The sequence below is a fragment of the Lissotriton helveticus genome, chromosome 4_1 (assembly GCF_964261635.1).
Source record: "Lissotriton helveticus chromosome 4_1, aLisHel1.1, whole genome shotgun sequence".
Classification (NCBI taxonomy): Eukaryota; Metazoa; Chordata; class Amphibia; order Caudata; family Salamandridae; genus Lissotriton; species Lissotriton helveticus.
Window position 1 is genome coordinate 31,507,449 of NC_136063.1, and position 12,297 is coordinate 31,519,745.

The window sequence follows — 12,297 nt, forward strand, 5'->3', positions numbered from 1 at the left end:
TGTGCACAGAGGAGTGGAACCTCGGCAAATTAGGATGTCCCAAAACTTACCTTAGCAACCAACTCACCCCTTACCGAGCTAGCTACAGTGTCTCATTGGACATATCAAACACCCAATGTTTAGACAAACCAGAACATGAACTTACAGTACCTCAGGGTACGTGGGACTCATGAACACTCTTTCGTTATATTATCATTACAAACCAGAACATGGAGTAAAGAAGACACATGTGCATTTGAAATGTTTATTTACTAATGCCGTCTTCTCAGGCGCAGTATCTTTGATAATACAAGTATACTTATTATCAGTAGCAAAATTATCAGCATAGTTACTAAGACATAAAAAGCGAATGGTGACAGCATGTTAACATGCTGTAATGAATAAGAGTTAACAACACTTATATCTCACCCTCCCTAACACATATATTATATTATTATCTAAGAAGGTCTCTTTGGGTTGTTTTAGGGCGGGCCCATACCTTAGTGTCCTAGCATGAAGGAATCACATCAGCATACACCAGCTCTCTCTGCATGTGCACCGCATCAAGTGTGTTAACAATTCTCGTGCAAAGCAATATCAATCCCGCCTCAAGCCCAAGTTGGCAAAGGCTGCACTTGTGTTATGACTATGAAGGCGTGGAGATCAGACCTCATAACAATTCCATATCGTGTTGCTCCTGAAACTTCAGCACTCTCCGTGCAGACATGTTTTATTAAACAAAGCAGATATCAGAGCAATAACATATTATTCTCACATTCACCACGGCAAACCACTAGGTTGAAAGCTAAGTCAACAATTAAGGGTCGTGTGCAGAAGTTGCAAGAAAGGAAAAATGGCGTTTAAATCTGAAATGTACCTATGCTAACTTAACACGAAATATGGATATATAGGAGCTATACAACAATGGTGTTGTGGATGAAGTTCCTTTTTGTGGATCTAATGAGTTGGTAGTATTCTGTCAGGGTGTTTTTGAAACTGGTCCATGCTTCCGGAGTTTTGTTGTTTCTCCATACTTTCTTGAGATGTCTGCAGGTGAGTCTGGATTCTCAGAGGTCGGTGGTGAACCAGGTGGTGTTCATGGGGCGCTGTCTGTTGGAGTTCCATATGGGGGCAAGCTTGTCTGTGCAGGCGGTGATCCGTCTGTGGAGTTTGTTGGCTACAAAGTTGGCGTCTGTTGTGGTGGGAGGGGAAGCGTGGTTGAGGGGGGAGTTGAGGTGCTCTTCTGTGACCATGTTCCAATTCCTGCAGGGGGGGGCATGGTGTAGGTTTGAGTGTGGTGGGTTTTTAGAAGGAAAAATGTATGCAGTGGTGGTCTGTCCAGAAGGGTTGTGTGGTGTGGCTGAAGTGGATGTTGTTTCCTCCTGTGAAGAAGGGGTCCTGGGTGAGTCCTTCTGGGTGGGTGGTGATAAGCTGTTTCAGTCCAATGTTGGAGATGTTGTCCAGGAGGGCGGTGGAGTTGGGGTCGCTGAGGTTGTCAAGGGGGAAGTTCAAGTCTCCGAGCAGTACGTTGTCTATGGAGGCAATGGTGTGGAGGCGATAGGGTGTTGTGATGGTTGCTGCTAACATGGTGCGTTGTCCAGGATGTCTGTAGGTCTGCAGGTGAGGGTGCCGGGTAGAGTCATTCTGGGGTTGGTCTGGATCTGGAAGTGGAGGATCTCCATGGGGCACGAGGAGTCATGATGGCTGTGGTGATTCAGAGGAAATTCTTGTGGATGATAGTGAGTCCTCCTCCCAGGTGGTTGAGGCAGTCCTTCCTTTGCATCTTGTATCCGTTGGTTATGGCGGTTGCGATGTCAGGGGCAGAGGTAGCATTGGTCCAGGTTTCTGTGAGGAAGGCAACGTCTGGCAACAGGGTGTAGCGGAGGTCACAGATTTCTACTGCATGTCTGCGCAGCAAGCATGCATTGAGGAGGATGCAGCTCAGGGGGTTGTTTGTGATGGTTCCCAGTGGGTGGGCAGTAACCGTGGGGCTCCGGAGCATGGTGGAGGTGCAGTCACAGTAGAAAAATGGTCCATGGGTTGTGTTTGGCGTTGAGTGCTGGCAGTTGTTTCTTTATGCCACGTCTGACTGTACATATATGGCTTGGACAGAGCCATTTTTATCCTTGGATCTCAAATTTTGGGTTGGCCGATAAATTCAAATCTTGTTTTGAAGCTATGCCGGCTCTTTACCTGAAATAGATCTGGGTACCAAGCACAGATGCTTGAAAATTGCTCACTTCCAAATAGGCAGCCCGTGCATAATCTAAGAATAGGTTCTACGAAGGTGCAAGGTGGGAGCTTAGGGACAAGATGGGCTGCAGTGTTCGGAACTACTTGTAGTCTAGAAAGGAGAGAATCATTAGCCAGTGCTGTTAGGGCATTTCCATAATCTAAGTTTCTAACCACAATAGCCTGCCTGACAGTCCTTCTTGTGTGGAGAGGCAGCCTTTGAATACTCTTCTCTACATGCACATTATCCCGAAAAATGAGTAGCATGTGGATTTTGCCTGCTGTTCATTAAGAGGCTATCGTCAATTAGAATGGCTATGTTTTTGACTATCTTTTTGAGGTCATTCATTCAGTGATTATGGGTCTTTGCAAACAGCATAATTCCTGATTTATCACCATTGAGCTGTCTGCAATAGTTGGACATCCAGGAGGCAATTTTCATCATACATTCCATGAAATTTGGTTTAATAGAGTCAATGTTTGGGCCCATGGAGGTGATCAATTGTGTGTCAGTCAGTCAGATAACTTTATTTCGCTCACTTTAGAAAAAAAAAGTGCTACACAAAACAGTACACTTACAAACAACGAATGACACAACGTAACTCTTTAGACAGAAATACACTGTATTAAAGGCGGCTCTCATTGATGGGTTTGGCTTAACCGCTGAACAATACAGGATTAAGTTCAAAGATACCCAGAAAGCAGGTACTCAAGACTGAGTTGATTTTGTAGATGGTGCTATTAAGGCTCCTGAAGTCTGGCTTCATGGTAGAAGGGTCAGGACTATGAGGATCTGTATAATTTGATCATGAGGGACTAATTGTCAGAATCAACTTTTACACCAGTAGCTGCTGGACTCTGATCTAATCCCTCTCAAAGTATTGGGAAAGAAGGCAGACAAATGGGTCCGCACCAGGGTCAAGCAAAGAAACCTTGGTGGTGGATGTGACCAGAGGAAGCAAGGTTCTTCTAAATCCTAAGGCAAGGGTGGGGACAAAAATAAAGACAAGAAAGAGTCTTCTCCAGGCCACCAAATACCTGCATTGGATGGTGTGTCCTAAAACTCCAAAAAAAGCAAGAATAAATCTTGGTGCTACTTTTGTAAGGTCAAGACCGATTGAACAAAAGATGCTAATTATCCTCAAGTCAAGGAAAACTACCACTGTCCGTAAAACAACTGCACCCCCTCGCTCCAGTTCAAGTGGAGGTACTGCAGCCAAGGTATTAGTAGGTTTAACCTTGGGCTCTGAGGAGGGTCCTGGCATAATCATAACTCCTGCTCAGGCTGTCCTTTTCTGTGATGGTGGCATGGATTTTGTCACCTTACTAGTAAGTCCCACTAACTGAGGCAAGTACAGGCAGCAACCTTTGATTAATGGAAATGAGGCTATGGACTATAGGGATACAAGTGCCAGTGTCACAATAGTGACAGAGAAACGTGTACCTTTTTTCTTGGAAGACTTTGGGGAATGCAGAGTGGGAGGAATTTTGTGGATCCCTGCAGATTCGAGAACTTTCCATCACAGAAATGTGAGGAAAGTGTGTTTTTTCGACAAAGTCGCTTGTAAGGGAATCTGGGTAAGAGAACCTGGTGAAAGCCAGAGAAGTCACCCCGTCCTGGATTCCCCTGAGTGTCGAGTTTTCAAAAATGTATAGGTTTTGTTAGGTTTTCCTAGGTGCCGGCAGAGCTATGGTTCAAAATCTAGAGCTAGGCACTTTGCAAAAAAAGGGTCAGTTTTCACTGTAAAAATGTGGTGTGTCCATTTTGTGGTTTGGGACGTTTCCTGTCGCGGGGATTAGGCCTACCCACACAAGTCAGGTATAATTTTTATCGGAAGACTTTGAGAAATGTGGGGGTGAGTGGAAGTTTGTGGATCTATGCAGATTCCAGAACTTTCCATCACTGAAATGTGAGGGAAATGAGTTTTTGTTACAAAGTTTGAGGTTTGCAAGGGATTCTGGGTAACAGAACCTAGTGAGAGCCACACATGTCACCACATCCTGGTTTCCCCTGGTTGTCTAGCTTTCAAAATGTATAGGTTTGCTAGGTTTCCTTGGGTGCCAGCTGCACTAGGACCCAAAGTCCACAGGTAGGCATATTCCGAAAAGACAGTCAGTGCCTAGTGGCTTTTTTGCCGCCCTGGGGAGGGGTGAATCGGGGGCTTTTTCCCCGGTATGTCCCCAATTCAATAATGCTGGGCAGGGACATCATTTACGCCAGTGGCCTTGAAAAGATCCATAATGAGGGCTACTTCTCAATTAGTGAAAATCATTATGAAATACTGACGGCTAAACAACTTGTGTGTTGTAACCAGACTCCCCCACGGCTAGCTACATTAACTTGAAGCCTAATGTCCATCAAGCCAGATGCTAGGGTTTGAAATGAATACCATGGCTAAGGGCACTATAAAAGGGCTGCCATGTGTGTCATTCAGAGTGTGATCTTTGGGTCTGTATGAACATGTGTGCGTCGGAACGGGATATATTTAATGGGTGACTGAGAGGTTGTGAAATGTAAAATGTTTGTGTAATTAACAACCGTCCATTTAATTTTTCTTCCAATTCTGAGTTGACAAGTGTTGGACCTGCGATAGGCAAGCCCAGCACAAAGGGGGGTAGCTTGGCTTGAGTGACAAGGTGGTAGAAGGCTGTTGTGTTAAGCCGGCTATGACCAAATAATAACTCCCTGCACACCACACAAAAAGAAGGACACCACACCACTGTTATAGAAAAATATGTTTCTTTTATGTAAAAGTTCTCTGGGTTTGAAGGAGGTTCACTTAGGTAATCACATTCACATTTCTTACATGGGTTTGATTAGCTGTGTACTGGTTTCTCAGGAATAAATAGTTGGACTCTAATAAATAAATATCAGGATTCAATACATTAGAATAAATATCAGCAATGACTGGAATAAATATCAGCAATGACTGGAATAAATATCAGCAATGACTGGAATAAATATCAGCAATGTCTGGAATAAATATCAGCAATGACTGGAATAAATATCAGCAATGACTGGACAGTTTCCTAGCAGGTTAGTTACTGATCGTTTCACATAAATATCACAGGGTCATTCTGGTATCGCTCCCACCAATTAATCACTTTCAGGGTAAACACATTACGTTTGTCATTCAATGCGGAATGCGTGCTCTTACAGTTTTTGAAGTGTTCACGGGTTCGGGCTCTCTGGCACAAGATACGCGTGATGATCCCTTAGTTGCACTCACAACTCATTGTGCGTATATCTGGAAGATAAAGGCATAAAATGACTACGGCAATTACACTCCGCGGCCAGCCGGTTCAATGCTACTGCTGCCGGAGGAGTCTGTGCGCTTCTGTCAGCGCAGGCGGGGTTTCCGAAGGCGGCTCCAGTTCACGAGTCTTGGGACCGTCGAACGGGCTGCCGGAGGGGCCAAAACACCTGCGCGCACAGTTCAAAATGAGACCGCATCACAGTTCCACAACAACGCGGCAACTTCAGGGGTAGAGACGGCCCACCTCACTTCGGCGGCGCCGGTAAGCGCTCCAGTCAGTATGGCACTTCTCCCAAGGGTGAAGTGGGATTCCAGGGGCTCCGCGATCCTCCCTCCGAGCTCACTCACGGGGGGGTTCCCGCCCACACACCAGCTCCCAAGTCACTCGGGCAGGGCAGAGACAGTAATCTCGCCCAAATGAAGGCCAGCCTTTCCCCGCCCCAGCGCAGCACCTCACCTTCTATCCACAAACAGCGCGTCGACGGCGGTGGGTTCGGAGACGTCCGAACGCCCGCCAGGAGGCACTTAAGTTGAAGGTGGCACTTTTAAGAGTTGCAGTTGCGATCTCACCACTGGGGGGCGGGGAGGCTCTAACTATGGCCAAAGTCTCTGAGGGGCAATTGGGCACTCGCTGACCAGGCGCTGAAGGCTAGAGGTCACTGCTCACGCTTCTGACTGGAACGCCAGTCAGGGTCCACGCCAGCAACCTCTGCTGCTCTTCTGCCTGCGCTATCAGCTGCCTCAGGGGTTAACAGGGCAGGTGTCAATCTGGGGTCAAGTCCTCTTCTTCTGGTGTTCTTTGATCATTCTCTTTATGGCCGCCAGGGACTGGGCCTTTTATAGCCCGTGCCCTAGGATGCCAGCACGAGCCAGAAGGTTCTAGAACCTTCCCTGGCTATGTCAATGACATGGCCCTTTCAAGGTATCTTTTTGGTCATTAGGAGCCACCGTACTGGGCTTCCTAAGGCAGCCATTTTGTGTACTTGTAACTCCTGAGGGGATTCCTGTCAGGTTTGCAGGTTACACAAAGTGCGCCAAAACCTTCAAAGGGTCAGAGGTCAGAGGGGCTCCAATGGGAGTCATTCTCATAGGGGACAATGGTGTCCACCATTTTAGGGTTGACAACCCCAGTTGGTTATGCCACTGGTTCCGTCAGGTGCCTTGTACATAGGTGCCAGGAACTTGGTGAGCAACTGGGCATCAAAGAGCATCTAGCCCCATGGGACAACAAAAAAGGTCCTGGTAGACAAAGAAAAAGCGACAAATTTTAGGAGGCACGGGGGAACAAAATAAATCATAGTGTGAGGGGACTCTCAGAAGCAGACAGGTCTAACACGCGTCCCCCCATCTGAAAGTGGGGAGAGCTACCCAACCCCTTGGGAGTTCTCAACACTAAGGCGGAAATACCTGGAGAGACCGTCTGCATTGGCGTGGTCAGCTCCGGGCCGATGTTCCACCCGAAAGTCCATTCCCTGTAGGGAGATAGACCACCTCAACAGTTTTGGGTTTTCCCCCTTCATCTGCATGAGCCAACGAAGGGGTCGGTGGTCTGTCTGAACCAGGAAGTGCGAACCAAACAGGTATGGTCGCAGCTTCTTCAGTGCCCAGACCACCGCAAAGGCTTCCTGCTCAATGGTACTCCATCTCTGTTCCCGGGGAAGTAGTCTCCGTGACAGGAAGACCACGGGTTGATCCAGACCCTCTTCATTGAGGTGCGATAGCACCGCCCCAATGCCAATGTCGGATGCGTCTGTCTGGACAATAAATTCCTTTGAGAAATCTAGAGCCTTCAAAATTGGAGCGTTGCACAATGCTTGTTTCAGGGTGTCGAAGGCTCGTTGGCAAGCGTCGGTCCAGATGACTCTCCTGGGTTGCTTCTTGGCCGTGAGTTCAGTAAGGGGAGCCACGATAGTGCCATACCCCTTCACGAACCGTCTGTAGTAACCTGTGAGGCCCAGGAAGGCTCGGACCTCAGTCTGGGTCTTGGGGGGTTCCCAGGCCACGATTGCCTCAATCTTGGCCTGAAGGGGTTGCACCGTTCCCCGGCCCACCAAGTGACCTAAGTACACCACCGACCCCTGCCCAATCTGACACTTGCTGGCCTTGATCGTCAGACCAGCTTGTTCCAGGGCCTGGAGAACGTCTTGCAGGTGCGATCCTCCCACCTGCTACTGAAGACGGCAATGTCGTCCAGGTAAGCAGCAGAGAAGGATTCCTTCCCAGTGAGGATCGTGTTCACCAGTCGCTGGAATGTTGCAGGAGCGTTCTTGAGCCCAAAGGGCATCACACAGAACTGGTAGTGTCCATCAGGTGTGGAGAAGGCTGACCTTTCCTTTGCTCCATCAGTCATGGGAATCTGCCAGTACCCTGCTGTGAGGTCAATGGTACTCAGATATTGGGCAGCTCCCAACCGGTCAATTAGTTCATCCGCCCGAGGGATCGGATGAGCATCTGTCTTCGTGACCGAATTGAGTCCTCGATAGTCCACGCAGAATCGCAATTCTGGCGTGGTGCCAGGTGGTGCAGCTTTGGGAACTAAAACCACCGGGCTAGACCAAGGGCTATTCGAAGGTTCAATGACTCCGAGCTCCAGCATCTTAGCTACTTCGCTTCGGATGCTGGCCTTCACCTTGTCCGACAGCCGGTAAGACTTCACAGGTGGGCTGTCACCGGTGTCCATGTCATGAACACACAGATGGGTCTTACCCAGGACAAGGGAGAACAGAGGAGAGAATGACCCCAAGACCTGGCGACATTCCTCCTGCTGCTCCAGAGTTAGGGATGGTGAGAGTTTCACTCCCCCCACTGACCCATCCTTTTCTTGAGACGCAAACAGGTCGGGGAGAGGCTCAGTGTCCTCTTCCTCCGATCCATCAGTCACCATGATTAACATGACTTCGGGCCTCTCATAGTGGGGCTTGAGGCGATTGGCATGCAGCACCCTATGGGGATGCCGTGGGGTCTTGACGTCCACCAGGTAGGTAGACTTGCCCATCTTTTCCAATACCTCATAGGGGCCTGTCCAACGGTCCTGAAGAGCGCTCAGCTCTCCCGGCTCCATCACCCACACCTTCTGTCCAGGCTCCAGCTCCACTGGGTGAGCGTTGTGGTCGTACCACGCTTTCATCACTGCCTGGCTGGCTTCCAAGTTGTCAGAAGCTTACTTCCACTACTTAGCCATTTGGCTCCGGAAGGCCAGCATGTAGATCACCACATCCTGGGGAACTTTCCGGGGAGACTTTTCCCAGGAGTCCCTCACCAGGCTGAGAGGTCCACGTACAGGGTGCCCGTACAAAAGCTCGAAGGGGCTGAAGCCCACTCCCTTCTGCGGCACTTCCCTGTAAGAAAAAAGTAAACAGGGTAGGAGGACGTCCCATTTCCTCCGCAGGCTTTCGGGTAGACTTCTGATCATACCCTTCAACGTCTTGATGAATCTTTCCACAAGGCCATTGGCCTGTGGGTGATAAGGAGTGGTGAACCGGTAGGTCACTCCACACTCCTTCCACATTGCCCGCATGTATGCTGACATGAAGTTGGTCCCCCTATCAGACACAACTTCCTTGGGGAAACCCACTCGGGTAAAGATCCCCATCAGGGCCTTTGCCACCACCGGTGCAGTGATGGTTCTCAGAGGAATTGCCTCTGGATATCTTGTGGCATGATCCACCAGTACCAGGATAAACCTGTGACCGGAGGTTGTCGGTGGATCTAGGGGCCCAGCAATGTCGATGCCCACCCTTTCAAAGGGGGTCTTCAACAAGGCCGACGCTGTCATCGCACCCCACCTACGGGACATCATCAACACCTCCTTCGACACCGCTACCTTCCCGGAGAGCTGGAAGCATGCCGAACTCAGCGCTCTACTTAAGAAACCATCAGCCGACCCCACCGACCTCAAGAACTACCGCCCCATCTCACTGCTCCCGTTTCCGGCAAAAGTCATCGAGAAGACCGTCAACAAGCAGCTGGCCGCCTTCCTCGAGACGAACGGTTCCCTCGACCTCTCGCAGTCTGGCTTCCAGGCCAACCACAGCACCGAGACCGCCCTGATCGCAGCTACCGATGACATCCGAGCCCTGCTCGACAACGGGGAAACAGCGGCCCTCATCCTCCTTGAATCTCTTCGCGGCCTTCGACACTGTCTGCCACCGTACCCTAGTACAGCGCCTCAGCAACGTCGGAATCCAGGAGAAGGCACTGGAGTGGATCATCTCCTTCCTCGCCGGAAGGACACAGAGAGTCCGCCTCCCCCCGTTCAGATCGGAGGCCACCGAAGTCATCTGCGGCGTTCCTCAAGGCTCCTCGCTCAGCCCAACACTCTTCAACGTCTACATGAGCCCCCTCGCAGCCATCGCACGCCAGCACAACCTCAACATCATCTCCTACGCCGACGACACCCAACTGATCGTCTCCCTCACCAACGACCCCGCCACCGCCAGAGCCAACCTGCACGAAGGGATGACAGACGTAGCCAAATGGATGTCGAACAGCCGCCTGAAACTGAACTCGGACAAGACGGAAGTCCTCATCCTGGGATCCTCACCCTCCGCCTGGGACGACTCCTGGTGGCCCCCCGCCCTGGGCAGCGCACCCAAACCAACAGACCACGCACGCAACCTGGGCTTCATCCTGGACTCCTCCCTCTCCATGACCAGACAAGTCAACGCCGTCTCCTCATCGTGCTTCAACATCCTGCGCATGCTACGTAAGATCTTCCGGTGGATCCCCACCGAGACCAGGAAGACGGTCACCCAGGCCCTCGTCACCAGCCGACTGGACTACGGCAACTCCCTCTACGCCGGAACCACCGCCAAACTCCAGAAGAGACTCCAGCGGATCCAGAACACCTCAGCACGACTCATCCCCGCCGCAGCCACATATCCGGACACCTGAAAGATCTGCACTGGCTCCCGGTCAACAAAAGAATCACCTTCCGGCTCCTCACCCACGCACACAAAGCCCTACACAACCAAGGCCCAGGATACCTAAACAGCCGCCTCAACTTCTACGCTCCCAAACGCCAGCTTCGATCGACCAGCCACGCCCTCGCTGCCATCCCCCGCATCCGAAGAGCCACCACAGGAGGAAGGTCCTTCTCCTACCCGGCCGCCAAGACTTGGAACTCCCTCCCGGCCCACCTCCGCCTGACCCAAGACCACCTCGCCTTCAGGAAGCAGCTCAAGACCTGGCTGTTCGAGCGGTAGCGGACCCCCTCTCCCCAGTGTTGTATAACTCCTATATATCCCTATATCGTGTTAAGTTAGCATAGGTACGTTTGAGATTTAAACGCCATTTTTCCTTTCTTGCAACTTCTGCACACGACCCTCATTTGTTGACTTAGCTTTCAACCTAGTAGTTTGCCGTGGTGAATGTGAGAATAATATGTTATTGCTCTGATATCTGCTTTGTTTAATAAAACATGTCTGCACGGAGAGTGCTGAAGTTTCAGGAGCAACACGATATGGAATTGTTATGAGGTCTGATCTCCACGCCTTCATAGTCATAACACAAGTGCAGCCTTTGCCAACTTGGGCTTGAGGCGGGATTGATATTGCTTTGCACGAGAATTGTTAACACACTTGATGCGGTGCACATGCAGAGAGAGCTGGTGTATGCTGATGTGATTCCTTCATGCTAGGACACTAAGGTATGGGCCCGCCCTAAAACAACCCAAAGAGACCTTCTTAGATAATAATATAATATATGTGTTAGGGAGGGTGAGATATAAGTGTTGTTAACTCTTATTCATTACAGCATGTTAACATGCTGTCACCATTCGCTTTTTATGTCTTAGTAACTATGCTGATAATTTTGCTACTGATAATAAGTATACTTGTATTATCAAAGATACTGCGCCTGAGAAGACGGCATTAGTAAATAAACATTTCAAATGCACATGTGTCTTCTTTACTCCATGTTCTGGTTTGTAATGATAATATAACGAAAGAGTGTTCATGAGTCCCACGTACCCTGAGGTACTGTAAGTTCATGTTCTGGTTTGTCTAAACATTGGGTGTTTGATATGTCCAATGAGACACTGTAGCTAGCTCGGTAAGGGGTGAGTTGGTTGCTAAGGTAAGTTTTGGGACATCCTAGTTTGCCGAGGTTCCACTCCTCTGTGCACAGTTCTGTGTGAGTACAGAAACCCTGCAACATGGCGCCCAACGTTTTCGGTGGTCTTATATCATGACACTCGAGTAGTTTATCATTCATGCCTTAACCCCTTCACATCCGTTTCCGGAAAACGGGGTGTTGGTGAAACCTACCTATTTTTTGAAATAGGTCTTTATTCAAGCTTGATTCTTACTCAAACGGTTTCTTTGAATTACTACCCAGTTGTGCTACAAAGTATTCTTTGTGTTTTCTTGTTTCCAATTCTGTAATGGCGGCAGCGGTGGCTATTGCGCAGCATAGTCGCGTAGCGGTACGCAACCATCTTCAGACGTACCAAGTCCCAGTAGATGGGATGGCTGTGATTTTCGTGGTAAGTGCAGATCCGGCGTTTCCTTATGAGTTGTTTTACTCTTGGGTTACGTTTCCGGCTGTGGACGCTAATTCTGGTTTGTACCACTCCTACACCGCCTCGGATGTCCCGGCTGAATATACGCCATACAGGGCATTGGAAATACCTATTGATCATTGGCAGCATCGAGTTTGGTTTGATGGCGCCCTCCCCCACTCTTTGTCCCGTGCGAGGTTAGGTCCACTCTCAATTCCAGGTACTAATTGGCCTGCGTTGGGTGGCTTTACCCCGTACCCGAATCACGGGGCTTGTACCCTGGCAGAAATACGCAGGCTGCATGTAGTTTCCATTTCCGTGATTCGTGCT

At 49.6% G+C, this 12,297-nt stretch overlaps 1 protein-coding gene across 1 annotated transcript in view; it reads right to left on the reverse strand.

Annotated features, from left to right (window-relative positions):
• Positions 1–12,297, reverse strand: part of LOC144827832 (fish-egg lectin-like) — a 219,561-nt gene that overhangs the window by 46,237 nt on the left and 161,027 nt on the right. The gene's annotated exons all lie outside the window — the stretch shown is intronic.